The sequence below is a fragment of the Rousettus aegyptiacus genome, unplaced genomic scaffold (genome assembly GCF_014176215.1).
Source record: "Rousettus aegyptiacus isolate mRouAeg1 unplaced genomic scaffold, mRouAeg1.p scaffold_m13_p_12, whole genome shotgun sequence".
NCBI classification, from domain to species: Eukaryota; Metazoa; Chordata; class Mammalia; order Chiroptera; family Pteropodidae; genus Rousettus; species Rousettus aegyptiacus.
This window is the reverse complement of record NW_023416287.1, coordinates 40739516-40766128: the sequence shown is the minus strand read 5'-3', so window position 1 is coordinate 40766128 and position 26613 is coordinate 40739516. Positions and strand designations below refer to the sequence as shown.

General features: G+C 40.1%; 1 pseudogene; it reads right to left on the bottom strand.

Moving 5' to 3' along the window:
• Positions 1-2881: 2881 nt before the first annotated feature.
• Positions 2882-26405, bottom strand: LOC107498617 (annotated as a pseudogene).
• Between the last annotated feature and the right edge of the window lie 208 nt (positions 26406-26613).

The following is a 26613-nucleotide window of genomic DNA, read 5'->3' as shown; positions in this document are numbered from 1 at the left end:
GATGTGTTCATTTTCCATTAAACTGTAAATGCCCCAAGGGCAGGACAAGCTGTTTTCCTCACAGCAGTATCCCCACGCACCAGTGAACATTGCTTTAAGGTATGTGTAAATGAAAGGATGGAGCATAGTGAGGGCCTGGCTGGAGAAAGGCCCTGGATCCAGGCCGAAGGTGCCCCCTGCAGTTGGAGATGACATCAGAGATCTGGAGATGATCTAGGTTGGGGTGGCAGGTGAATAGGGAGGGCGTGGTGGTGTGGATAGGGCTGGAAATAATTTTTCTTGGGTGTCCCAGTTTTCCCTTCCCTGGGGTGGGGGTGGAGTCTCTTTTGTGTCTCCCATTCTGGCCAGGGTGGCGTGGTCAGGCCCGTTTCCTCCGTCAGGAGTGCTTGCATGTGACCAAAAGTGGGTGGTATCTGGTGTGCACCTGTGTGGTGTTTGTGTGAATCAGACCTGCCTGTTGTGTGAGTTTTGTGTGTATGTGTGAATCAGTGCAGGGGTGTGTGTATTTGTGTATGAACATGTGATTGTTGTGGTTTGATAGATGTAGGTGTGATCCCACTGGGTGAGTCTGAGGTGTATGTCTGTGATGATCTGCTGTGTGTCTGCCGTGGGTATGGGTATATCCCCAAGTGCCTGCAGGGCTGTGTGTAGGGGGTTCGTGGGCTCCATGAGTGTCTGCATAGTCAGGGTTCCCCACTACGGGACCCACTAGACCCTGCCCTGCTCCCCACTCTTCCTCCACCTAATTCCCATCACCTAGCAATCGAGGTACTCCAGTCAGCCTGGTGCCTTGGAAGACAAAGAATGTATCTCTGTGAGGGAAGAGCTGTGCTTGGAGGGGGACCTGCTCAGAGCAGAGCCTTGTTTCTGGCCTCAGGCCCACCATAGGACTGCCTCCTCCAGCTTATCTTTGTCCCTAGACAGAGCTCTCCCTCTTTTCCCTCCATCCCTGCCTTCATCCTGGGGCTGGCAAGGGCAGGTGTTCACAGATGCACTTGCTGCTCTCACACTGTCCCACACCTACCTGGGAGACTCAAGTGGGGTTCAGCTAGTTGGGGTGTGAGGACAAGATCGTGTGAACGCTGGGTGCACATCTGGTAGGGCTCAGTTCTGTAGATTGAGGCCTGACCCTGAGCACACTCAGGTGCAGGCAGACCCATCCTGAGCAGGGTAAGCAGTTCCCAGAGCCGGCAGGAGTACACCCAGATCTGTTCCTTCAGGGATGTGGCTTCCTTCCCTGAAAGCCAGAGCCCAAGGACATTCACCTGCAGCATTGGGATAAAGGATGGCAATCCTGGAAAGCAGGAGAGAGAACAGCTCTCAGCCCTTCCTGGGGATCCTCAGTGCCAAGACCAGGCCTCTTCTGGGGACTCTAGCCTCTGACTGCCCTGACACACTCCTTCCCTAGGCTCCAGCCACGATGGCCAACAGGCCAGATGGGTTCTTCCTCAGGGCCTTTGTATGGCTCTTCTCTTTGCCTGGTGGATGCTTCTTTCAGGTCTCCACAGAGCTTGCTCCACTGTCAGGGCAGCACTCAGATGCCATGGCTTTGACAAAGCCTGTCGTGGCCCTTCTAAGACAACTCGCCTCCTGGCCACCCTGCACCCTGCCCCTGCTTTGCTTTACATGTAGTGTTTCTCCCTAAGGGGATCTCATTTAACAAATTATTAATAAAATGAAAATAAATTATTAATAAATAATAACAATGAAAGCAGTTTTATTTAGCACTTACCATCGTCTAAGCTCCTGATGAATTTTAACTCAGTTACCCTCGGAGCAACCATATGATGTGACAGCAAATATTATTTCTACTCAACACTGGAGGACACTGAGGCAGAGAGAGCAGCTCGGCATCGTGCCCATGGGTCCAGAGGGACTGTCTATCTTGTTTGCTGCTGTGTGCCTAGCACCTGGCATATGGCAGGGGCCCAGGGAATATTTTAGAAAGAAAGGATTGTGGCAGGAGAACACAGTCTTCCAGTCCCTGGGAAAGGAGTCCAGGTGCCCTGCTTGCAGCCATTGCTGTAGTGTTCGCTGGCAAGGGCCACAGCTCTGGCTGAAGCCCCTAGCCTGGGGAGGGTGGTATCTAGGGGTTGCAACCTGCGTCATAGATTCAATCTGGACTTGAAGAGATCTTGCAAAACCTCTGGCTTTGGATGTGGGAACCTGCAGACAGAAGCCTCCTTATCTTGTTCTTCTGAGTCTTGTGTCCCAGGTCAGGGAACTGCTAAAAATCGCTGAAGATGCTCAATGGTTTTTTGGCACTCAAAAATCTTGTAGGGGATGAATGAATACACACATGCTTTTATATACATTTATATCAAATGGAACCAATTTTTCCCCCAATTTAATAGTGACTTATTAGATGGATTGACAAAATAACAAAAAATAGCATTTTCACTGTTAACTTTTTTAAAAACCTAAATACAGATCTTTGGTCTTTCCTGATTATTATTCTTATGAACACATATGAAATCAATCGAAATAAAGAAATTAATTTTGCATTCTAACCTTCATTTCTTAACTTTTTATTTTGAAATAAATGTAGATTTATAGGAAGTTGCAACGATAATATAAAGAGGTCCTGTGTACCCTACATCTAGTTTTACCAAAGGCAACATCTTATGCAACTATAGTATAATATTGAAACCAGAAATTAACATTGCTATGTGTCAGATTTGTGTAACCATCACCCTGATGAAGATACAAAACTATTCATCCTCATAAAACTTCTCCTTGTGCTGCCCTTTAAAGTCATAAACACCACTCCCTCCACCATTTCTAATCCTTGGCAACCAACAATCCACTCTCCATCTCTATATTTTTCAATTAAAGAATTTTATTAAAATGGAATCAAATAGTATGCAAACTTTTTTTTTTAAACAACTGATAGTCAATTTATTAAAAAGGCTGATTTAAGCATCTGCAATGGTGACTTCAACCTCGACTCCTGGCTCAATACTGATGGAAATAATCTTCTTAACAATCTCAGGACTGTGCAAGCCAATGAAAATGATCCCAAGTCTTAGAACCTTCTCCACAGGGAGTTTTTCTTGTAGTGATTCTCAGAGTCTTGGTAGGCATCCGAACTCATCCTTTCACTTTGAGATTCTTGTCCTTTGCACCTCTGATCAAGTCAGCACACACCTTCTCCAAAGATTTTACACTGTGGCTGGTCAGAGTAATTCTAATTCGCCACCTCTGGCTCCACGGGTGTCTTTCCAGTATCTTTAAAAGCCAAGACTGCAGCATGGCTTCCTGACGGACTTGTTCCTCCGTGAGAGCGAAAAGTGATGAGTCAGGAGCAACAGTGAGCAGAAGGAAGCTCAGCTGAAGCTGCTTCCCCGTCTTCCTCAAAGAGCTGTAACCTTGTTGAGCATAGCTTTTTTCATCCAACATAATGCTGTTGAAATCCATCCAAGTTGTTGCATGTATCAATAACTTGTTCCTTTTTATTACTGGTATGGGTGTGCTGCAGTTTGCTTAAACATTCGCCTATAGTAAGACATTTGGGTTGTTTCCAGTTTTTGGCTATTATAAATAAAGCTTCTATGAAGAATTACGTACAGGTTTTTGTGTGGCCATAAGATGACATTTCTCTGGGATAAATGCCCAGTAGTATGATTGCTGTGCTGTATGTTAAATGTATATTTTAGTTTTTAAAGAAACTGCCAAACTGTTCTTTAAAGTGGCTGTATTGTTCTACATTTCCACCAGCAACCTGAGAGTTCCTATTGCTGCACACTCTTACTGACATTTGGCATTGTTCTATCTTTTCCCATCTTTTTACTTTCAACCTACCTATATCATTACGTTTGAAGTAAATTTCTTATAGATAGCACATACTAGATTTTTTGGGAGGGTCACTCTGTAAATCTCTGTCTTTTATTGGTATATTAGACCAGGGGTCTCCAACCCCCCAGTCATAGACCAATAAGGTCCATGGCCTGTTAGAAGCTGGGCTGCACAGCAGGAGGTGAGCGGAGGGCAAAAGAAACTTCATCGGTATTTGCAGCCACTCTCCAGTGTTAGCATCACTGCCTCAGCCCCATCTCAGATCATCAGCCATTAGTTTTTCATAGGAGCACTGGTCTCTGGTGCCAAAAATATTGGGGATCACTGTAATTAGACTATTTACATTTAATATCATTATTGATATATTAGGGTTTGCGTCTGCCCTTTAATTTTTTGTCTTTTGTTTGTTTCCACCGTTTTCGATCTCTCTATTTTCTTTTTCCTGCCTTCCTGTGGGTTACTCGAACGTTTTAAAAATTTTATTTGACTTATAATAGGGTTTTCCAGTGATCTCTTCATATAGATTATTTTATTTATATTCTAGGCACTATATTATACAAAGATAACTTATCACAGTTTACTGATGTTGACATTTTATCTGCTGGAGTCAAGGATAGAAAGAAACTTAAGTCCCTTGATGTCCCTGTACTCTCCCCATTTCTAACATGATGTCTTAAATATTTCCTCTATATACATTGAGAATCATATTAGATAGTGTTATAATTTTTGTTTCAATTGTCAAACCTAACTTAGAAAATGTAAAAGGAGATAAGTCTCTTGTATTTGTCCCTATTTTATTATTTTTTTAATTAAGTTTATTGGAGTAACATTGGTTAATACAATTCTATTGTGCGTTTACCACCCAAAGTCCAGTTTCCTTCAGGTACCATATATCTGATCCCCTTCACGCCCTAGTACCCCGTATATTTAAACCTTTTACTCAGTCTACCTCCGCGCTCCTTCCCTACTCCCCTACCCTCTGGTAATCACTAGTCCATGTCCATGAATATCTGTTTGTTTGTCCTGTTCATTTGTTGCTTTTAGGTTTATGTCCCGCGTATAAGTGATATGTGATTTACAATTTTTTCTGTCTGGCTTATTTTGCTTAGAATGGTTTTCTCGAGGTCCATCCATGTTGTTGCAAATGGCAGTATTTCATCTCTTCTTATGGCTGAGTAATAGTTCATCGTATATATGTACCACAGCTTCTTTAGCCAATCATCTATCATAAGGCACTTCAGTTGCTTCCATGTCCTGGCCACCGTAAATAATGCTGCTATGAACATCGGTGTGCAAATATCTTTTTGGATATGGGTTTTCAAGTCTTTGGGGTAAATACCTAGTAGAAGGATTGCCGGATTATATGGTAGATCAATTCTTAGTCTTTTTGAGGAACCTCCATTCTGTTTTCCATTGTGCTGTACCAATTTGCAGTCTCACCAGCAGTGTATGAGAGTTCCTTTTTCTCCACATCCTCTCCAACATTTGTTATTACTTGTCCTGTTGATTATAGTATTCTAACGGGTATGAGATGGCATTTCATTGTGGTTTTGATTTGCATTTCCCTAATAGCCAGTGATGTTGAGCATCTTTTCATATATTTGTTGGCCATTTGTATGTCCTCTAGGGAGAATTGTCTGTTCAGGTCTTCTGCCCATTTTTTTTATTGGATCATTTATTTTTGTTGTTGTTTTTGTTGTTGTTGTTGTTATTGAGTTCTTTGTATATTTTGGACATTAGGCCCTTATCAGAGGCATTGCTTGCAAATATATTTTCCCTTTCAGATGGTTCTCTCTTTACCTTGTTGACAGTTTCTTTTGCTGAGCAGGAGCTTTGATGTAGTCCCATTCATTTATTTTTGCTTTTACTTCCCTTGTCTTCGAGGTCAAATTCATTAAATCTTCTTTAAGTCCAAGGTTCTTGAGTTTAGTTCCTACATTTTCTTCTATGCATTTTATTGTTTCAAGTCTTATATTCAGGTCTTTAATCCATTTTGAGTTAATTTTGGTGTGTGGTGAGAGACAACAGTCTAGTTTCATTCTTTTGCAGGTGGCTTTCCAGTTTTCCTAGCACCATTTGCTGAAGAGGCTTTCCTTTCTCCACTGTATATTTTTGGCTTTTTTGTTGAAAATTATTTGCCCATATAAATATGAGTTTACTTCTGGACTCTTGGTTCTGTTCCAGTGGTCCATGTGTCTGTTTTTCTGCCAATACCATGCCATTTTGATGACCATCGCTTTGTAGTATAATTTGAAGTCGGGCAGAGTGATGCCTCCAGCCTTGTTCTTTTTTCTCAGGAAGGCTTTGGCAATTTGGGGTCTTTCATGCTTCCATACAAATCTGATGATGTTTTGTTCTATTTCTTTAAAATAATGCTGATGGGATTCCGATGGGGATTGCATTAAATCTGTATAATGCTTTAGGTAATATGGCCATTTTAATTATGTTGATTCTTCTAATCCAAGAACACAGAATATCTTTCCATTTCTTTGTATCTTCTTTGATTTCTTTTAATAGGGTCTTGTTGTTTTCATTATGTAGGTCCTTCACATTAAATTTATTCCTAGGTATTTTATTCTTTTTGTTGCAATTGCAAAAGAAATTATTTTTTCTACTTCTTTTTCTGATACTTCATTATTAGAATATAGGGACACTATGGATTTTTGAATATTTATTTTGTATCCAGAAATTTTACTGCATTTGCTTATTGTTTCTAGTAGTGTTCTTGTGGAGTCTTTAGGGTTTCCTATATAGAGAATCATACCTGCAAAAAGTGACAGTCTGATGTCTTTGTTTCCTATTTGGATGCCTTTCATATCTTTCTCTTGTCTGATTGCACTCACTAGGACCTCCAATGTTATATTGATAACAGTGGCGATAGTGGACAAACTTGCCTTGTTCCTGAACTTAGAGGGAAGGTTTTTAGTTTTTCACCATTAATTATAATGTTAGCTGAGAATTTCTCATATTTAGCCTTATTATATTAAGCTACTTTCCTTCTATACTAATTTTGTTAAGTGTTTTGATCATAAATAGATGCCGAATCTTGTTGAAGGCTTTTTCTACATCTATTGATATGATCGTATGATTCTTATTTTTTAATTTGTTTATGTGGCGTATCACATTAATTGATTTGTATATATTGAACCATTCCTGTGCCTCTGGGATGAAGCCCACTTGATCGTGGTGTATACTCTTTTTACTATGTTGCCGTATTCAGTTCGCTAGTATCTTATTTAAGATTTTCGTATCTGTGTTCATGAGACATATTGGTTTGTTTCTGTGTTATCTTTACCAGGTTTTGATATCAGAGTAATATTGGCCTCAAAAAATGAGTTGAGAAGTCTTGCCTCTTCATTGATTTTTTTTTTTTTTTTGTAAGAGTTTGAGGAAAATAGGTATTAAATCTTCTTTGAATGTTTGGTAGAATTCACTGGTGAAGCCATCTGGTTCTGGGCTTTTACTTTTTGGTAGGTTTTTGATGATTGTTTCAATTTCTATACTGCTGACCCATCTATTTAGATTTTCAAGCTCTTTTAGATTCATCTAGGATGATTGTATTTTTCTAAGTATAGGTCCATTTCTTCTCAGTTATCAAATTTGATATTATATAATTTTTAATAGTATTCTTGCATAATCCTTTGTATTTCTGCAATGTCAGTCATAATTCCCCCTTGTTCATCCCTGATTTTGTTTATTGTGTCCTTTTTCTTTTTTTTAGTGAGTCTAGCCAGAGGTTTATCAATTTTATTAAACTTCTCAAAGAACCATCTTTTTATTATATTTATTTTTTCTATTTTTTTGTTTGTTTTTAATTTCATTTATTTCTGCTCTGATTTTGATTATTTCTTTCCTTCTGCTCACTTTAGGCTTCATTTGTTTTTCTTTTTTTACTTTTTTAAGATGAAGCATTAGGTTGTTTATTTGGGCTCGTTCTTGTTTTTGGAGATAGACCTGTAATGATACAAACTTTCCTCTTATGACTGCTTTTGCCGTGTCCCAAAAGTTCTGATATGTTGTCCTATCATTATCATTCATTACTATGTATCTCTTGATCTCTTTTTATTTCTTCTCAACCCAGTTATTCTTCAGTAGCATGTTGTTTAATCTCCATGTATTTGTGGTTCATCCTGCTTTTTTTTGCAGTTGATCTCTAGTTTCAAAGCATTATGATGAGAGAATATGGTTGGTATGATTTCAACCCTCTTATATTTGTTGAGGCTATCTCTGTGTCCCAGTATGTGGTCAATTCTTGAGAATGTTCCTTGTGCCCTAGAGAAGAATGTATAAGCAGCTGTTTTGGGATGAAAGGTTCTGTATATGTCAATTATGTCCAGTTAATCTAATGTGTCATTTAAAGATGTTATTTCCTTATTGATTTTCTGTTTGGAATATTTGTCCATATCTGACAGTGGGGTGTTTAGGTTCCCTACTACGATAGTGTTTTGTTCTGTTTCTCCCTTTAGTTTTATTAGTAATTGTTTCACGTATTTTGGGGCTCCCTGATTGGGAGCATAGATATTAATATAAGTTATGTCTTTTTGGTGCATGATTTCCTTTATCATTATGAAGTGTCCCTCGGTATCTTTCTTTACCTTTTTTTATTTTAAAGTCTATTTTATCCGATATTAGTACTGCTACTCCTGCTTTTCTCTGAATGCCATTTGCTTGAAATATCATTTGGCACCCTTTCACGTTGAGTCTAAATTTGTCTGAGATGTGTCTCTTGGAGGCAGCATGTGCTTGGGTTTTGTTTTTTGATCCAATCTGTAACTCTGTGCCTTTTTATTGGTTAGTTCAGTCTATTTACATTTAGAGTGATTATTGAAATGTGAGGTCTTTTTATAGCCATTTTATCTTTTACTTTCTGGTAGCTCAGTGTTTCTATGGCCTCCTTGTCCATGTGTTTCTGTTTTCTTGATTTTGGTTAGCTTTTGTGGGTTTTGCCTCTTGTTCTTGTTTTGTTATATACTTTGGTTCTGAATCTTTGGTGTGTGGTTACCATCATGAATATGAAAAGGATAGTTTGCGTGTGTGTGTGTGTGTGCGCGTGTGTGTGTGTGTGTGCGTGTGCGTGTGTGTGTGTGTATACACACACAGTCATCCATTTTCCTTTGCACATGCCATATCTCCATTCCTCGTTGTGAAGTTGGATCTTTGAATCCTCTTTTTTCAGTCATCATTGTCCCTATGAATGCTGAACATTCATTACTATCTTGCTATAGCAATTCTCTTCTTATTATTAAGATGATAATGCCCTGTTCTTAGTAAGGATTGCATTCCTCTACTTCTCTTTGCCTGATAGTCACTTTAATCCTAATTATGTATTTTTTGTCTGTTTTAGGTGAACTGACCCCTTTCAGTATTTCCTGTAGTGTAGGCCTCGTAGTAAAGGATTCCCTCAATTTTTGTGTATCTGGAAAGGTCTTGATTTCTCCTTCATATCTAAAGGAGAGCTTAGCTGGATACATTATTCTAGGCTGGTAGTTCCTTTCACTTAATAGTTTAAATATTTGATTTCATTCCTTTCTGGCCTGTAAGGTCTGAGCTGAGAAGTCCTAGGTAATCTGATGGGTTTTCCTTTATAAGTTACCATTTTCTTCTCCCTAGCTGCCCTGAGAATTCTATCTTTGTCACTGATTTTTGATAATTTTAATACAATGTGTCTTGGTGAAGGCCTTTTTGGGTTGAGATAATTGGGTGTTCTGTTGACTTTTTCAATTCCAAGTTCCCGTTCATTTCTAGATTTGGGAAATTCTCATCCACTACTGTCTGAAAATGCTTTCTAGCCCCTGCTCCTTTTCCTCACCTTTGGTAATGCCCATTATTCTTATGTTTCCTCTCTTGATGGTATCAGTTAGTTCTTGAATTTCTCTTTCATAGTTTTCATTTTTTGTTTTCTCTCTTCTTCCTTCTGATACATTTCTAGATTTCTGTCTTTGATATCACTGATCCTTTCCTCCATTTGGTCAACTCTATTTCTCAAGCTTGCTATTTAATTTGCCACTCCTACAGTGTGTGTGTGTGTGTGTGTGTGTGTGTGTGTGTGTGTGTGTTTTATCTCCAGAAGATCTATTCTGTTCTTTTTGAGGGTTTCAATCTCCTTGCTCTACTCGTCTAGTTGTTTTTTTCATTTCCTGAAATTGTTGATATGACTCGTTTCAGAACTTACTGAGTTTTTTTCTGAAGTACCATCCTGAATTCTATGTCATTTAAGTCATATATTTCTATGTCTGTAAGCTTATTTTCTAGAGATTTTACTCTTTCTTTCTGAGATGCTTTGTCACCTTGGTTGTTCATGATGTTTAATGGACTATTTCTCCACCTTGGTATTAATGGAAATGCATTCTGCTGTTTTTTCAGAAAAAAAGATTTGTTACATAAAAGGTCTCTCTTGAGCCTGCTGCAAAGAAGGCATTTTTCGTTTGGTTTCCCATAGGTGGCATCTAAGCCTCTTGGAATCCTGCTTTTTATAAAGCCTACATAGTACTTTTTAAATTTTCTTGTAGATATTTAGTCACACTCACTAACCTCAGTTTTAGCTTCTATCAGTGTTAGCAACAGTCTCGGTAGCGTTTGCTCAAATTCCCCTGGGTCTCCATGGTTTTCGGTCTTGGAGGGTATGGTGGGAGGGGCCCTCTGGGCTGGGAGTTGGATGCTGCGGCTCAGCCTCAGTTTTGCCACCGGGCCGGTAAAAACCAACTGTTGTTTCTCTGTGGTCAGTTCTGCTTCTCTGCTTTCTGCTGTAATGACCACACCTTGCCACCGGGTGCGTGGAACTCGCAGCACTTCTAGGCAGGGCTGTTCAGGGAAGTTGCCACTCCATCTCCCCTCCCCGTCCCTCTGCAGGGGGCTCCAGAGGCTGCGAGAGGTAGCTTCTTTATTTCTCCCAGTCCACCGACATCCGGCTTCTGACCTGTGCTAACTCTTATGCACAGATCCCACGCTCAGATGTCCTGGTGTGCAGTTTGGGTGTTTTGTTGTGTTTTAGATGTTCGACTTATTGTTGTTTCAAGAGGAGAGATCTGAGGACGTCTCTCACTTCACCATGTTTCCCAGAATCCTCTATTTGTCCCTATTTCTGCTCACTATGTTCTTCTTGACTGATGTTCCAAGAGTCCTTTTATCATTTTCTTTTTGTTGAGAGCACTTCCTTTAATCATTCCGTTAGGGTAAGTCTGGTGGTAAAAAATTCTCTTAGTTTTTTTTTCTTCTAAGAATGTCTCGATTTCTTCTTCATTTCAGAAGGATATTTTCAATGGATATAATATTCTGGGTTAATATTTCTTCCAGCACTTGAAAAATGTTGTGCCATTTCAGACTTCATAGTTTCCGATCATAAATCCACTGTCATTCAAATGGATTTTCCCTTATATATAAGATGCTATTTTCTCTCACTGCTTTCCATATTTTTTTCCTTTGTTTTTAGTTTTCAGAAGTTTTAATATGCTACACCTCAGCATATATTTCATTTTGTTTATCCTGTTTGGAGCGTAGGCACTCTTATTTGTTGATTTGTGTCTTTAGTCAAATTTGGGGATTTTCGCCATTGTTTCTTTGAAAACTTTTCCAGTTTTAGAAAAAACGTTTCTTCTTTTTTTTTTTCTTTCTGGGTCTCTCATTTTTTAACACAAGTGTTAAATTTTCTGTTACATTCCTTTAGGTCTTTAAGGATCTGTTCATCTTTTAAAAGTCTTTTCACTCTCTTTTATTCAGATTGAGTAATGTTTACTGTTTTATCTTTTGTTTTGAGCAGCGTTAAGCCTTTTCTGTCTTTATTGAAATATAATAGTCAATTAGCTGCTTGTATTTACATTGTACAAGTCTATACATTTTTTCGATTATAGTTGCATACAATAATATATGTTTCAATTATATAGCATAATGATCAGAGAGCCACATAACTTGCAAAGTGATCACCCTACTAAATCTAGTACCCATATTCCCCCCTACATATTTATTAACCATCTTCCTCATGCTACACTCTACATCTCCATGTCTATTCTGCAACTATCCGTTTGTACCTCTTAATGCCTTTGCCCTTTTTTGTTCCCTAACCCTGCTCCCATATAGTATCCATCTAAATATTCTCTGCATCTATGAGTTTATTTCTACTTTTGTTGTTGTTGTTGTTGATTTTGTTTTTTATGTGAAATCATGTGATATTTATCTTTCTCTATCTGACCCATTTTATTCACACAATACCCTCTAGGTCCATCACGGCAATATCATTTCCTTCCCCTTTCTCTTAGTCTGTGTGTCTCTTTTAATCTGAAGTGAGTCTCTTGTAGGCAGCATATGTAGGGGTCTTGTTTTCTTATCCATTCAGCCACTCTATCTTTTGGTTGGAGCACTTAATTCTTTTCCATTTGAAGTACTTGTTCATAGGTATATCATTATTACCATTCTTTATTCCTGTTTTTGATATATGTTTTTCTTCTTAAAGAAGTCCCTCCAACATTTCCTATAATACTGGCTTGGTGATGATAAATTCCTTTAGCTTATTTTTGTCTGGAAAGCTCTTTATCTATCTTTCAGCTCTAAATGATAGTTTTGCAGGATAAAGGAGTCTTGGTTGCAGATCCTGGGTTTTCATCACATGTGAATATTTTGTGCCAAACCTTTCTGCATGGTTATTTTTGAGAAATCAGCTGTCAGTATTATGGGTGCTCCCTTGTAGGTAACTAACTGCTTTTCTCTTGCTGCTTTAAGATTCTTTCTTTGAATTTAACCTTTGGCATTTTAATTATGATGTGTTTTGGTGTGGGCCTCTTTGGGTTCCTGGTTTTTGGGACTCTCTGAGCTTCCTGGAGTTTTATGTCTATTTCCTTCACCAGGTTAGGGAAGTTTTCCATCATTATTTCTTCAAATAGCTCTTCAACATCTTGTTTTCCTTCATGTACCCCTATGACACAGATATTTTTACCTTTAATAGTGTCCCATAGGCTCCTTAAATTATTATTATAGTCTTGGTTTCTTTTTTCTTGCCATTCTGATTGAGTGTCTTTGGCTTTCCCATCCTCTATATTGGTCATTTGATCCTCTTCTTTATTCACTCTGTTTATTCCATTTAATATGCTTCTCATCTCAAATAATGTGTTCTTTATTTCTGACTGGTTCCCTTTTCTAATTTACATTTCCATTTTTATGTTTTTTATCTCTTTAAGTTCTCACTGAGTTCATCTATACTTCCCCTAAGTTCATTGAGCATCTTTATAACCAGTGTTTTGAACTCTGCATCTGTGAGGTTGTTTAACTCCATTATTCCTATTCTCTCATATGGTTTCTGCTTTTTTGTCTTCCCATTTTGGATGCCTTTCTGTGTCTGTTTCTATGTACTAAGCAAAGTTCTTCAGTCTCCCAGTCTTATTAGTGTGGATTTGTGTAGTAGGTGTCCAGTAGCACAGTCCTGAGAGGGGTTCAGCTGCAGGCCAAAATTAGCTCAAGCCTGTGCCCCTCCGGGGCCACTCATTAAGTTTCAGCAAGCAATCCATAGATGTTGTGCTATAGTTGCCTCAAAAGGCCATACCAGAAACTGAGGCTACCTTCCTCCAGTATGAGTCTAGCTGGTACTCAGCAAGGAGCACTTGACTCGCTGAGAATACACCTGGATGTGACTTGGGTAAGGCTGTGAGTTGGGGGAGGCAGAGTTTCAGGGAATTCTCTGGGTGGAGAGATCTCTGTTATCCAGTTTGACGATGTCTCTACTATGGAGGGACTGAGTCCCCACACTGGGAGGGGAAAGGATTCAACAGAGGAACGAGGGACACTGCTGGCACTTCTGTACAGAGCCAGTCTCGTCTCAGCCCACACTCTGACAAGTCAATGTCCCATCATAAGTCCCTGGTGCCCCTTGTGTAGCTGAATTGGCACTGGGGCTCAGAGCAAGCAGGTCCTTCACCATGAAAGTCCGCTTGTGGACATGGCCCCTTGAAGAGGCGTCTGCAGCTGCCAGTTGCCTCTGCTATGGCCTGAGGCCCACTCAGCTGCTCAGAAAGAGACAGCCTCGCATCCTCTCCCCATCCTACCTTCTACTTTTGCAAGGTGATTTCTTAGTTCTCTCCCTAGTTGTATGGCTGGTTCGTCTAGATCCCAGGCAATTTTCTTTGTTGTTGCTCCTTGTTTCTGTCACGACTTTAATTTGGTCACCAGAGGGATGAACAGAGCTTCTATCAGCTATACCATTTTTTCCCCCCACCTAAGCCTTTATTTACTGTTTTATCTTTAAGTTCATTGACTCTCTCCTCTTTTTCCTCTGTTCTGATGTTAAGCCCATCCACTGAGTTTTGAATTTTGGTTACTATATTTTTCAGTTCTAAAATTTCCATTTGGTTTATTAGCTTCTATTTCTTTTCTGAGAACTTTCTATTTTTTTCACTTGTGCCAAGTGTGTTTGTTGTTTAAATATTCTCATAATGACTCTCTAAAACCTTTGTCAGGTAGTTCTAAGATCACTATCATTGACTTCTGTTATTCAGGATTGTTTTTTCTCATTTATTTTGAGATCTGCCTGGATCTTGGTATCAAGAGTGATATGTGACTGAATCCTGAACATTTGGGTACGTATGCCATGAGATTCTAGGTTTTATTAAAACCTCTTTAGCTGGCCTTCTCTGATGCTATGTGATGGGGAAGGTGAGATGCCATCTCATTATTGCTAGGTGGAGGTGGAAGTTGGGGTGCCCCACTAGGCCTTCTTTGACACTGGGGGAAGGAGGGGTTTCTTGTTACTGCTGGGAAGGGTGAGCTTTCCAGCTCCCTTTCTAGACCTGGGTGATATGGCCCTTCCTGGGAGAATGTCTAGTTATTGCCCTCCCTGTGTCTCCCACTGACATCGCAGGGTGGGCACCTCGTGGTTGCTGGACTGTGAAAGTCTTTGCTCTCAATTAGTCTCTGATACCACCTCAGTGAAGAAGGGGGCCTCATTTTTTTCTGTGTTGTTTGATAGTACTGTCCAATTTTCATCTAAGTTTTTGGGGCTATTCCTTTCCTGGTTCTTTGGCTAGAGAGAGCAGACTTTTCTTGGGGATCTATTTCCTGATCCTGTTGGTATTTTTAAGTTGCTGGCTTTTCCAGAACCCAGGCTGGGATATACGAGGTTAAAAAAAAAAAAGAGCCAAGGAACTCACTACCACGTGGTTCCTTGTGGTCGCTGCGTGGTCTGCTTCACTCTCTCCACCTTTCAGAGTCTTCTTATATCTGTTTTATGTTTAATATCCATGACTTTTACCTGTACTTAGTGGGAAGAATAGAAAATGAGCTTCTGCCTCACGTTCTCATATGTGGAAATATCGATGGTCAGAGAGCTCTTTGAAATTGCACAGAGTGTCCTTTAGCCCAACTTCCCTCAAGGTTCTGATACATGCGCAACTGGTATTCATATTGGTTGTCTGTGCTAATCATCCCATTCTTGTGCCAAAATATTCTTGTGAAAAGTTCGAACATGACTTTGTGCGATTCCCCTTGGTCGCATACAGCAGAAGGCTGAGCTCTTGTGAAAAGAGCTTTTGAATCCCAGAGGATGGGCAGAGGCTGGGCTGATGTGTGTCCAGGCCAGAGGCAAGCCAGTCCTTGGGTTCACTAATACCCACATCCAATTCAGGTTATTTCCACACATTCAGGGACTGTCCTTCCCAAATTTCCCAAAGACCCTCTATACCATCCTATCCTACCCTGGTATGCTTATGGTCACTTTCACACCACTGACCAGGACATTCTATTCTCCAGTAAAGGCCTTCCTCTTTTTTGTGCCCAGAGGCTACATAACTTGTAGGCCACTGGTACCTACCCAGACCTTCTTCCTATGGTGCCTGTAGTTTTTATTTCAAATCATCACAGAATAACAAGCATGGTGACTGCTTTGGAGTATCTGGCCTGCCTTGCTGGAATCCTTTCAGGATTATATTTTAATTTATGGGAATTTAAAGTTCTTTATGAAAGAGATGCTCCCCCCTCTTTTTTTAACTTGTTGGCCTTGTCTTTGATTTGACTACATCTTGACCACCCCACGGGAAGGAAGACCATACTCCAAAAGCAAATAAAAACACGTGAGTTAGTAAGAATTTCTAAAATTCCAGGCCCTACAATGTTAAAGGATTTTTTCCTCCTGTAAAATAAAACTGTTGAGTAAATTGATACTCCATCACATATGGTCTCACATAAGATTTCATCCTCTTCTTGTATATGCAAACACTGAGGTTCTGTGGTATAAGAGACTTGTTCCAGAGATCATGCTGAGCACAGACAATGAGCATCAGCTCAGAATACAGACGATGGCTTTGCGGTTGCTTCACTCTCCTGTGTCTAAGGTGACTGCTCTACCCGCAGCCATCACTTATGCATTCCAGATAGTGGGAAGGAAAAAGCAGTACTCTTTTATTTAAGAGTACAATTTCAAGTATCACACGTCATTTCTGCTCACTCAATGGTGAACGTCTAGACCAGGGCCACAACTAGCTGCAAGAAATGCTAAGAAAAGTAATCTTTATTCTGGGAGTCCCTGTATCCAGATGAAAATCTAGAGTTCTATTTTTGTGAGAGAAGTCAAGAATGAATATTGGGGGACAAAGAACAGTTTCTGCTTCATCTTCTAATACATGTGACCAGTGTAGCCCTTGTCATGTGGTCTGTTAACTTAATCTAGAGCACACTGAGCACCTACTTCAGGTGAGGCTTTGGCTTGGCCTCCATGGGAAATACATATATGTGTTATATTGAATGGCACAGGAAGGTCAGAAAGAGGGAAAATACTATGTATTGAAGACTTTCCATGTCATAGGCTGGAAGCTTTGCACATATCATCTCTTTTAACCTTACATCTCTGTATGTCCATGGTACACCTGAGGAAACTGAGTCTCAGAGAGTAAAGTGTGTATTCAGTCAGTTTCCCTGGGAAACAAACTGTGAGATGGAGCTTTATTAGGGAACAGGCACAGGATTGATGCTGGCAGGCAGAAAGGGAAGCAGTCTGGGCAGAGGGAACACTTGGGCTACCATGCAGCTGCAACAGAAGCTTCAGCCACACCCAGCTGGGATGGCCTTTCAGAGGCATCATTCCTTTTTAATTAAGGAGCAGGACTTTGAACTCCGCGTTAGCTGGATATGAGATGCCCACTCCCACTCCCTCTCCTCTCTGGGAAGGGCACGGCCTTGGGCAAAGCAGCTGACATCACCCAAGGAGGACTCTCAGGGATTCAACCATCAGCCAACCACCTTTGCAACTCCCATCCTGGGGAAAATAAGTGTCTTGGTCCAGAAGTGGGGACTCGGCAGCAAAGGACAGCATCTCAAACAAAATGACTTACTCAGAGTCACAGAGCTTGCTGATTCTAAGCTGAGATTCCAATTCATTCTAATGCCAAAATTCATGTTCTTCCTCCTGTCCCTTGCTGCTCTCTCCTGGGAGCCAACCAGAGGTGGACGGTGCTGGCAGGGGAAGAGCTTGGGGGCGGGAATCTCTCTTGGTAGTTGCTCCTGAGAGTGGGGTAAGGCAAAGTCCTCACTGCTCGTGGGCCTCAAGGCAGCTCCACGTTCTTCTCCCTCCGCTCTACACCCTCAGTATGTCCCAGCCACACCACCCTCCTTATTGGGCCTTGGACATCCCATATTCATTCCAGCCTCAGGGATGTCATTTGCTGTCCTTCCTCCTGGAGCATGTATCCTCTGTCTTTCACATGGCTGGTTGCTTCAGGTCATTAGGGTGCCAGCTCAAATGTCATCTTCCCCATCATTCTGTCTAAAGAAGTTGACCTTTCCCTGTCCCAGTCCTTCTCTATCCTGTCAACTGTTATGTTATCCTCTTAGGATTTAGGACTCTTTAAAGTGATTTTATTAGTTTACATGGGTATAGTTTGTCTTCCCTGGAATGTGAGTGCATTAGGGCAGAGATCTGTCCCTCTTACCGATTGCTGTCTTCTTAACACCAAGCCTAGTGCCTGGCACATAGAAGGTGCTCAATAAATATGAATTGAGTAATGGAATAAATGAACAGGAAACATATAAATAATAATAATAATCCAGGGCAGAGAGAACTTCAGCCTGTAAGGGATTGCTAGAGCTGGGAGTGTTCGGGGAGGGGAGAGCCCTTGCTTCAGCTGCCCTAAAGAGGTGGAGCAGCATCAACCTCAGGGAGGATGTCAGCCTCTGACCCCGTTTCCCCAATTATAAGCAAGAAGGTGGTACAGCCTTCCCACCTCCTAGGAAACATCTTGGAGTCATTTTTAGGTCACGTGTGCAGCAGGAGAACATGTTGCCAGTGGTGAGCTGACCCAGGTTCAAATCCTTCTTTCCACAGTCGCTACCCACCCCTCCCCAACCTCCTGAAACCCTAGTTTCTGTGTCTGTCAATAGATTTGATGATAACTGCAGCTCCCTGTGGTGTAAATAGAGTGAAATGAGATGATATGGGGTATATTAGTTTGCTAGGGCCATAACGAAGTATATAGGTTGGGTGGCTTTGACAACAGAAGTTTATTTCTCACAGTTCTGGAGGTTGGAAGTCCAACATCAAGGTGTTGGTAGGATTTCTTTCTTCTGAGGCTTTACTCCTTTACTTATAGATGCTGCCTTCTCCCTGTGTGTTTATGTGATCTTTCCTCTGTGTGTGTATCTGTGTCCAAATTTCCTCTTTTTATAAGGACACTAGTCATATTGGAGTAGGCCCATCCTAATGACCTCATTTCACCTTAATTACCCCTTTAAAGTAAGGCCCTGTCTCCAAATACAGGGATAGTCTTAAGTACTAGGAGCTAGGCCTTCAACATGAGAATTTGAGAATGACAAAATTCAGCTCATAAATGAGAAGACAGGCACTCTCTGAGGTTGAGTGAGGCCTTGGCTCAGTTATTTATTCATCTTTTAAGGATTTGGACATATTAAAAAGTGATGACATCCCTCAATGGCTTAAAAAGTTAGTCTATATTTTAAATGGTTACTTTAACAAATTAGCCCTTTCAACACATTTCACACAAATAATGTACCAAAACTATGCTAATAGTAAGACAATTCCAATATTTTTAATAAAATATTCATTTAGTGCATTATAGATTCTCTGGTCCGGCTATGGAACATGGTTTTTAAGTTTTGTGATGAGAAGCTGCTTCTTTTAACCTCATCGTGCATCTCAGTATTGACCCTGAACTTTTGACTCCTTGATGGTGGGTGGCTCTGCCAGGCACATCCCAGGCACCACTGTGCAGACAACAGACTTCTCCTGGATTATCTCAGGGTGTAGGTCTCATTCTGCCTCCTTTCGTGTAGTTTGTAAAGCCTCTGCCCTGGCTGGCAGCTCTGTGGCCAGGAAAGCTGCTCAGAAAGTGGGAGGGGCGCCAGGCCCCACTTGGGTAGCATCTCCATGGCAACATTCTTCCCACTTCAGGAGACCCTGGCATCTGTGGCCATGGAGACTGGTCCTGCCACTGGCACATCTGCATAGCAACCAGAGAGGGTGCCAGCGCAGCTGGGCCTCACTTCAGGAAAGCAGGTACTTTAGAGCTTTTATAAACCATTAAGGAGAAGATGGGAGCCTTGTTGGGAAAACAGACAAAGGATGAGGACAAAAGACAAAACCACAAGTGGCTAATAAATATATGACAAGTGCTCAGCATTACTAGCAATCATGGAAATGCAAATGAAAACAACAAGCTACTTTTTTTAAAAACCAGTATAATTGGCAAGAGATGAGGAAACAAAGAGATAAACTCTGATGTTGGGGTGTGTGTAGGGAGATGGGGACTCATAAGCCCTGCTGGTCTGAGTATACATTTGTAGAACATTTTCGGGAGGGCAATTTGACAAAATGTATCAAAAGCCTTTAAAATACACATACCTTTTGAACCAATAATTCCAGTTCTAGTAATTTATTCCAAGGTAATAATTAAGCGAGAAAAGATTTAGCTACAAGTGTGTTCCCTATAGGGGCAATTATAATAGCAAAAAGTTAGAAACAACCACAACCTGGGGGAAAAAAGGTGATTAAATCATCTATTTTGCATTTATACAATGGAATGTTATGCAACCATTAAGAAATATTGTACAAGACCATTTAATGACATAGAATGCTATAATCAGTAACAGGATAAGTGCAAAAGAACAGATTATAAAACAGAAGTATAGTGCTTGGCAGTTTAGTGGGGAAGAGTGCTCAGTTTCCATTCCCCAACATAAGTGCAAGTGTTCAGCACCCTGCACCCCAGGAAGAGACATCAAGGCTCAGGAAAACTCTGCCCACAGTTCCTGGAAAGAACTTCCAGAAGTTTCTGTGCACATGACAACATGTTTTAATGTACATCACGAGAGGGGCAGCACAGTGAAGGGTAAGCGAGGACTCTGGAACCCAAATTGATTCCTGACACTGCCACTGTATGACTCAGGGATAGTCCTTCCTTGAGAGCTTGTCACCAGGTTGAGGGAGAAGTCACTGGTTACCCCATCCTAAGCAATTTGTTTCTAAACCAGATCCAGTTGGGTCAATGGAATAAATCATGAAGGGTCAAAAAATCTTTTTTTCAAGGCAAGTGTCTAGATTTGGCATCTTTCTTGCATGAGAAAAATCAGCTTTAATGTAGGGCGTTTAAAATTTTTTTGAAGATTTTTTTTTTTTATTGGTGGTAAAATACTCATAACAAAAAATTTACCGTCTTAACCATTTTTAAGTTCAGTAGCATTAAGTACATTCACATTGTTGTGTGGCCATCTGCAGAACTCTTTTCATCTTCCCAAAATGAAACTTGTACACATTAAATACTAACTCCCCATTCCACTTCCCCCGGCTCTTGACAACCATCACTTAGCCTTCTGTTTCTGAGTTCAACTACTCTAGGGCCCTCATATAAGTGGGATCCTATAGTATTTGTTTTTTCATGATTTATTTCACTTAGCATAATGTCCTCAAGGTTCATCCATTTTGTAACATGAATCAGAATTTCTTTCCTTTCGAAAGCTGCATAACATTCTATTATATGGATAGACCACATTTACTTACCCATCCATCTGTGGATGGACACTGGGTTGTTACGACTTTGGGCTATTGTGAATAAGGCTAGCATGAACATGGGTGTCCAATTATCTCTTGAGGACCTTATATAGGCATGTGAAACTAGAAAGGGTGATAAGTATGAACCTTGATTCTCATGTAGAGAAGTCCAGGGTTGTAGGGGCTGGATAAAACAAAGCAAACCAAGAGACACATGTGGCAATCATCCAGAAGAAAGCTCTAACTCATGAGACTGAGGAAAAGTGCTTGGTCTTCCTACTCACATACCTAGCATGTTCAAAGACTGCAACATAACAATTTAAAAAGTCATTAGAAAAGTAGAAATAATAAGTCAGACAGGAATAATGAGGGCCAGAACATTCCATTTATTTATCACAAAAGAATGCAAATAGAAGAAAAAAACAGTCTAATTATACATGAGACAATTTACAAGGTGGGGAAATCTTATATACAAGGTCTGTGGCAAGTTTAGAGCCACAGTATTAGTGGACATTGGAGAATTCGTGTGAAAGAGGGTCCAGATTAATGACAGTTGAACTCTTCTGTGCTACTTCTGATCTTCTCTGGCTTCTGCAAGCTTATGGTTTGTCATTTTTGTCTATCTACATCTTTGTTGAGCGCTTATATTTACTTTGTATTCTTGTTTTACATTGGCAGTGACTTCATTAAGTCTTGGTAATTTATGATGTAATATTCAATGCCTGTATTCTGCTCTTGCTCAGGAACAATATTTCTAGAGAATAATATTTGCTTGCCATATGTTATTCTCTAAAATTTCCCTTGTTTCCTTTATCGTAATATCTTCATAAACATCTGGTACTGATTTATTTTTAATTATTCATCACTTCATAAGGCAATTTTTCATAGATGATCCATTTCTTGCAGGTTCAGTGGAGGAGAGCCAGGTTCATGTGTGTAGTTAATGTGTGTGGGTCTTTCAGTGTCAATTTGTTCCTCCTAGGTCTGGTCACACAGCAGAGTCTCTCTTTTTTAAGTGATCACATCCCCTGGTGGTTTGTTGCAAATATGTTCTCCCTTTGTTTGGGACTGATTGTGAAGCTCGGTCTACTGTTTTTCAGACCCAAACTGAGAGTACAGAGAAGATAATGCATTTTTTTATTAATCAAAAGTGATTTTGCTCTTACAGTTAAGTATTTTTGTGCTCGTTTGGATACATGTACCTTGTCAACTCTTTCTAGTACCTGCAGCCAAGGGCATTTTTTCTTTTTTTGTCTATATTCCTGATCAAATTTTATTGCATTTTTTACACTTCACCATTTTTATTTGGCATTTCAGCTAAATCCAAGTTCTGATCAAGTAAAGTTTGATGTTCTTGCTATTTCTGAGAGATTGCAATGAGAAGGGGAGAACACCAACTTAATGGAACTGTTTTCAAAAATATTGATTGTATTTTTAAATTTTGTAACAATTTTGTTTTTAATTGATGTCATCCAATCTATCTATCATATTTGGTGTTGGTGATAAGACAAATTCATACCTAGATCTTTAGAAAGTACAGATTTCAAGAAAAAACTCTAGATTATCTAAAGAGGTTAAATGATAATTTTTGTCTTTGAAGACAGTGTAGTTTTCATCACTGCATAGCATGTTACCATTTTCATAGTCTAGCTATCTGGCTTCTTAGTTGGAAAGCTCAGGAACCAACTTTAGCTGATTTACTCAGAAATAGAGCTTGTTAAAAGGATAATGAGTATCTTACAGAATTATAAAAAGATCTACAGGATCATTTTCAGGACTAAATCTCTGGACACCACTCCAAGAATCCTGCTGCAGAACATGAGACCATGTCCCCAGCCTCTGTCAGTGCATCTTGGTCTGGTAGAGCCTGGGTCACATGTCCTCACCAGCTCTGAACAAGCCTGGGAAGCAGAACCCTGGGTTCTTAGCTGCTTCTAAGATGTCAGTGGGCTCTGTCTCCTGCCAAAACGCATAAGGAGGTTATTTGTCACTCGGAGGAGGGTATCTTAGTCATCAAGGATGCTAAAACAAAGGTACCATAAAATGAACGGCTTAAACAACAGACGTTTATTTTCTCACAGTTCTGGAGTTTGGGAAGTCTGAGGTTAAGGTGCTGGCTATTTCAGTTCCTGGCGAGGGCTTTCTCTCTGGTTTGTAGACTGCTCCCTTCTAACTGTGTCCTCACATGGTGAAGAGAAAAATCATCTCTCTTGTTTCTCTTCATGAGGGCTCCATCCTCAGGACCTAATCACCTCCCAAAGAGCCTGCCTCCTAACACCATTTCATGGTGGGGTAGAGCTCCAACATATTCATTTGGGGGGATAAAAACATTCAATTCATAACAGAGGGTGATTCATTTGCTAAGCAGCAAAACAAACGTGTTTCCTTCACTGCACCATCTCTGACCACCCATATACTTTCTACACTTCACTTATTTAAATGTACGTTTGTATTTGTTGCTGACACAATACAACTCTCTTATTACCAAAAGCATTCTCCCTTTCAAAAGAGGGTCCCAAAAAGTTACAAAATATATGAGTCCATGTTCGAGCTCAGGATCTCAGGGGACGCCTATTCCTTCTCTTGTGAAATTTCTCCACAGACATCCAAAAAAGAATACGAGTCCTAAGAGTGGGTCTAGTTACCAATCTAAATACAAGGCTTTGGTGAGTCCCTTTGACTGTTTCTAGTACATTTTTTTTTTTATTTATTTTTGGGAGAAGCTTTCTTTAAAAGGGTTTTATAAACTGCAAACAAATTGGCAAAAAAGTAAACAGTTCACTGACTAAAATGACTTTAATCTTCACTTATAATTCATTTGGCATCTGACCAAATCAGTGATTTTGTCATTAGAATTGTTTTGTTCCGTAAAAAGTGCCTTTTCCTAGGTCATTCTTGGTGCCTTAAGAACAAGATAAAAGAGCCTGAATTATGGCAAAAAAAAGTATTGATATGTAACCCACTGGGAATGTGATTACTTCATGATTCACTTTTCGAGATGGTCGTGTCACTCGTTCTGGGATCTTAACATGCTCTATGTTCTCCTAAATACTCACTCTGAGGTCAAGAAGTTCTTTGTGATGGGAACCTTTCTCCTCCCGTGGTAATCCCTGGGATCCAGATGTTAGGTCAAGTTCTTGAAACTTGGCAGTCCCCTTGGCTCCTCCTTTTTGTCCAGGTGGCACAAGTTCACTCTCAGATAGTGCTGGCTTAGCTCTAGATTGTTGATATCTATAGACCCCACTGGTTGGAAGTCATCTGCCATCAACCCTCTTCTCTCTCCCTCATGCCCTGTATTTGTTTTATCTCCACTCACTCCTCCCTCCCCCTAGCCCAACCAGTTCCTTGACTTCTGAGAAAACAAGGACAGCATTACTTCTGACAGTTGTTTGTTGGCCAGATGCAACCTCTGGTAGGTGTGACTTACTGAATTTTCTGCTCTTTGAAAAGTACTGAGGTCCTGCCAACAACCTGAGTTGGTAGTGTTTTCTTTCATAAAGTAGAATGTGTCTGCAGGATAATAGGTGGAATGTGCTGAAAATCTAGTGGTGAAACATGGGTCGACAGAGAACCACACTTACCGAAAGGCTAGAGGAGAATTTTGGTGAAATCTCAAAGGTGATCAGGAGAAAGCTGCTGTGTCGTCACCAGTGATTGTTTCCTAATTGTGGTTCCTCAGGTTCCTCTGGGAGCAGGAAGCTGAGTCCCTGAACAAGCCTGGTGCTGTGCTCAGGCAGTGGCGATGATAGGGAGCAGCTAGACCCATATCGATGAGGCTATTTCCAAGGCAGTGTCCCAGGAGAAGGGATACTTAGTCACCCCAGCATGCACGTGTGATGCACTCTCCATTCGCACCTGAGTCTAATGCTGATTCTTCTCTCCCAGATAGGGAGGCAGGTGGCTTGTGTATTTGGGATACGTCTCTCTGTTTTACTGGATAATTCCAACTGGATGTTTAAAATAAAATAAAAAAGAAAGTAAAAAAGAAACCTAAGATGATCCCATTTTGGTTAAAAAATGAAATGAATATCCAGTATGATCGCATTGTGGTTAAAAAATATATATACATACATAGCAAAAACTATTAGAAGCATATATACCAAAATATTAACAATGGTTATCTCTAAGTATTGGTATAGATAATTTTATTCTCCTTTTTGTTTTTCTACATTTTCTAAATGTCCTACAGTTTTGTAGAACATACACTACTTTTAGAATAAGGGTGGGAGAGATTTAAAAAGTATCGACATCTGAAAAGATAGAATTGTACAAACAATAACTTGGGGGAATATTTATTCACTTAACAAAAGAACATTTTAGATTTCAAAGGGGTTTACAGTTGTGTGAATAAAATAGGCACTTGATAAATATTTGCTAAGTGAATTCACTCTGGGATTTCCTAAAGTGGGAGGCTTCCCAGTGTATTTTAAATAAAATCAATTTACAAAAACATGATTTGCACCTCCCGCTTTCCTCTAACACCTACATTGTGAAAAGGAAAAGATTAGCTGCAACTGCGTGTGGTGGTGCCTGCTCTGCCACTGCTAATGGCCCTCTCTGCATGCTCTGCCCCTGCCTCAGTTTCCCTAACTGAAGAAATAACCTGCTAGCCTGCTGCTTTAATGTTTGTGAATAACTTTTAGAGAATGTGTAAACTGCTGCCAAAGAGTAAGAGTGTAAGAGTTAAGAGTCTATGTAAGTATAAATATCAGGACCAAAGAAACAGAGGAAGTAAAAATAATTTTTTATTGTGAATTGTGAATACATACAGAAAATTTCAACAAACAGAAATGTATACCTCAGTGAAGTACCTCAAGGCAAATATGCAGGGAGTCACCAACAGAGCAAAAAATTGAACACTGTAAGAACTCCCAGAAATCCCTCAATGTGCCTCCTCATCCTTACCCCTTCCCTCCTCTCCCCAAATGACCACGGTCCTGACTTTTATGGTAATCACGTCCTATCTTTTCTGTATAGTTTTATCACACTGTACAGATGGTTCCCCACCAATGACGTTTTGATTTACGATTTTTTAACTTTACGATGATGCGAAAGTAATACATCCAGTAGAAAACTAAACTTCAACTTTTGATCTTTTCCTTGGTTAGCAATGTGGGGTACAATACGTTCTCGTGATGCTGGGCAGCAGCAGTGAGATGATTTTGCCTAACTGTAAACTAATGTAGGTGTTCTGAGCACTTTAAAGTTAGGTTAGGCCGAGTTATGGTCAGGTGTATTAAATGCATATATGATGTTTTCAACCTATGGTGGATTTATCAGTTTGTAAGCCCATTGTAAGTCAAGGAACATCTGTACTAAGTATGCACTCTCAAACGTGATTGTTTGGTTTTGCTTATGTTAAAAAAGTGTAATGGAGTCTTGTGGTTTGTTTCATTTTTAGTTGGTGTCTTTCGTTTAGCATCATCCATGAAATTCATCCATGCTGTTGTGCAGTATGATTAATTGCAATATGGCATTTCTTTGGAGAAATACATCACAGTTCACATTTCTGTTTTCCTGTTGACGGACATGTAGGTTGTTTCCAGTTTGGAACTATTATGAATAACGTGTCTATGGACATTTTCGTACCTGTCTTGAACACTTTGCACATGCCGCTGCTATAACCTCTCTTGTACATGTGCACACATTTTGATGAGGAAGAAATTTAGGAGTGGAATTGTTGGGTTACAAGGTATGTATGTCTTCAAGTTTAGTCAATAATTCTAAGCTTATTGCCAAAATAGTTATGCTTTTTACACTTTTGCTATGTGTATGAGAATCACTGTTATTCCACAGCATGTCAACACCTATTGTCAGAACTTTTAGCCCATTCTTGTGGATGTGTC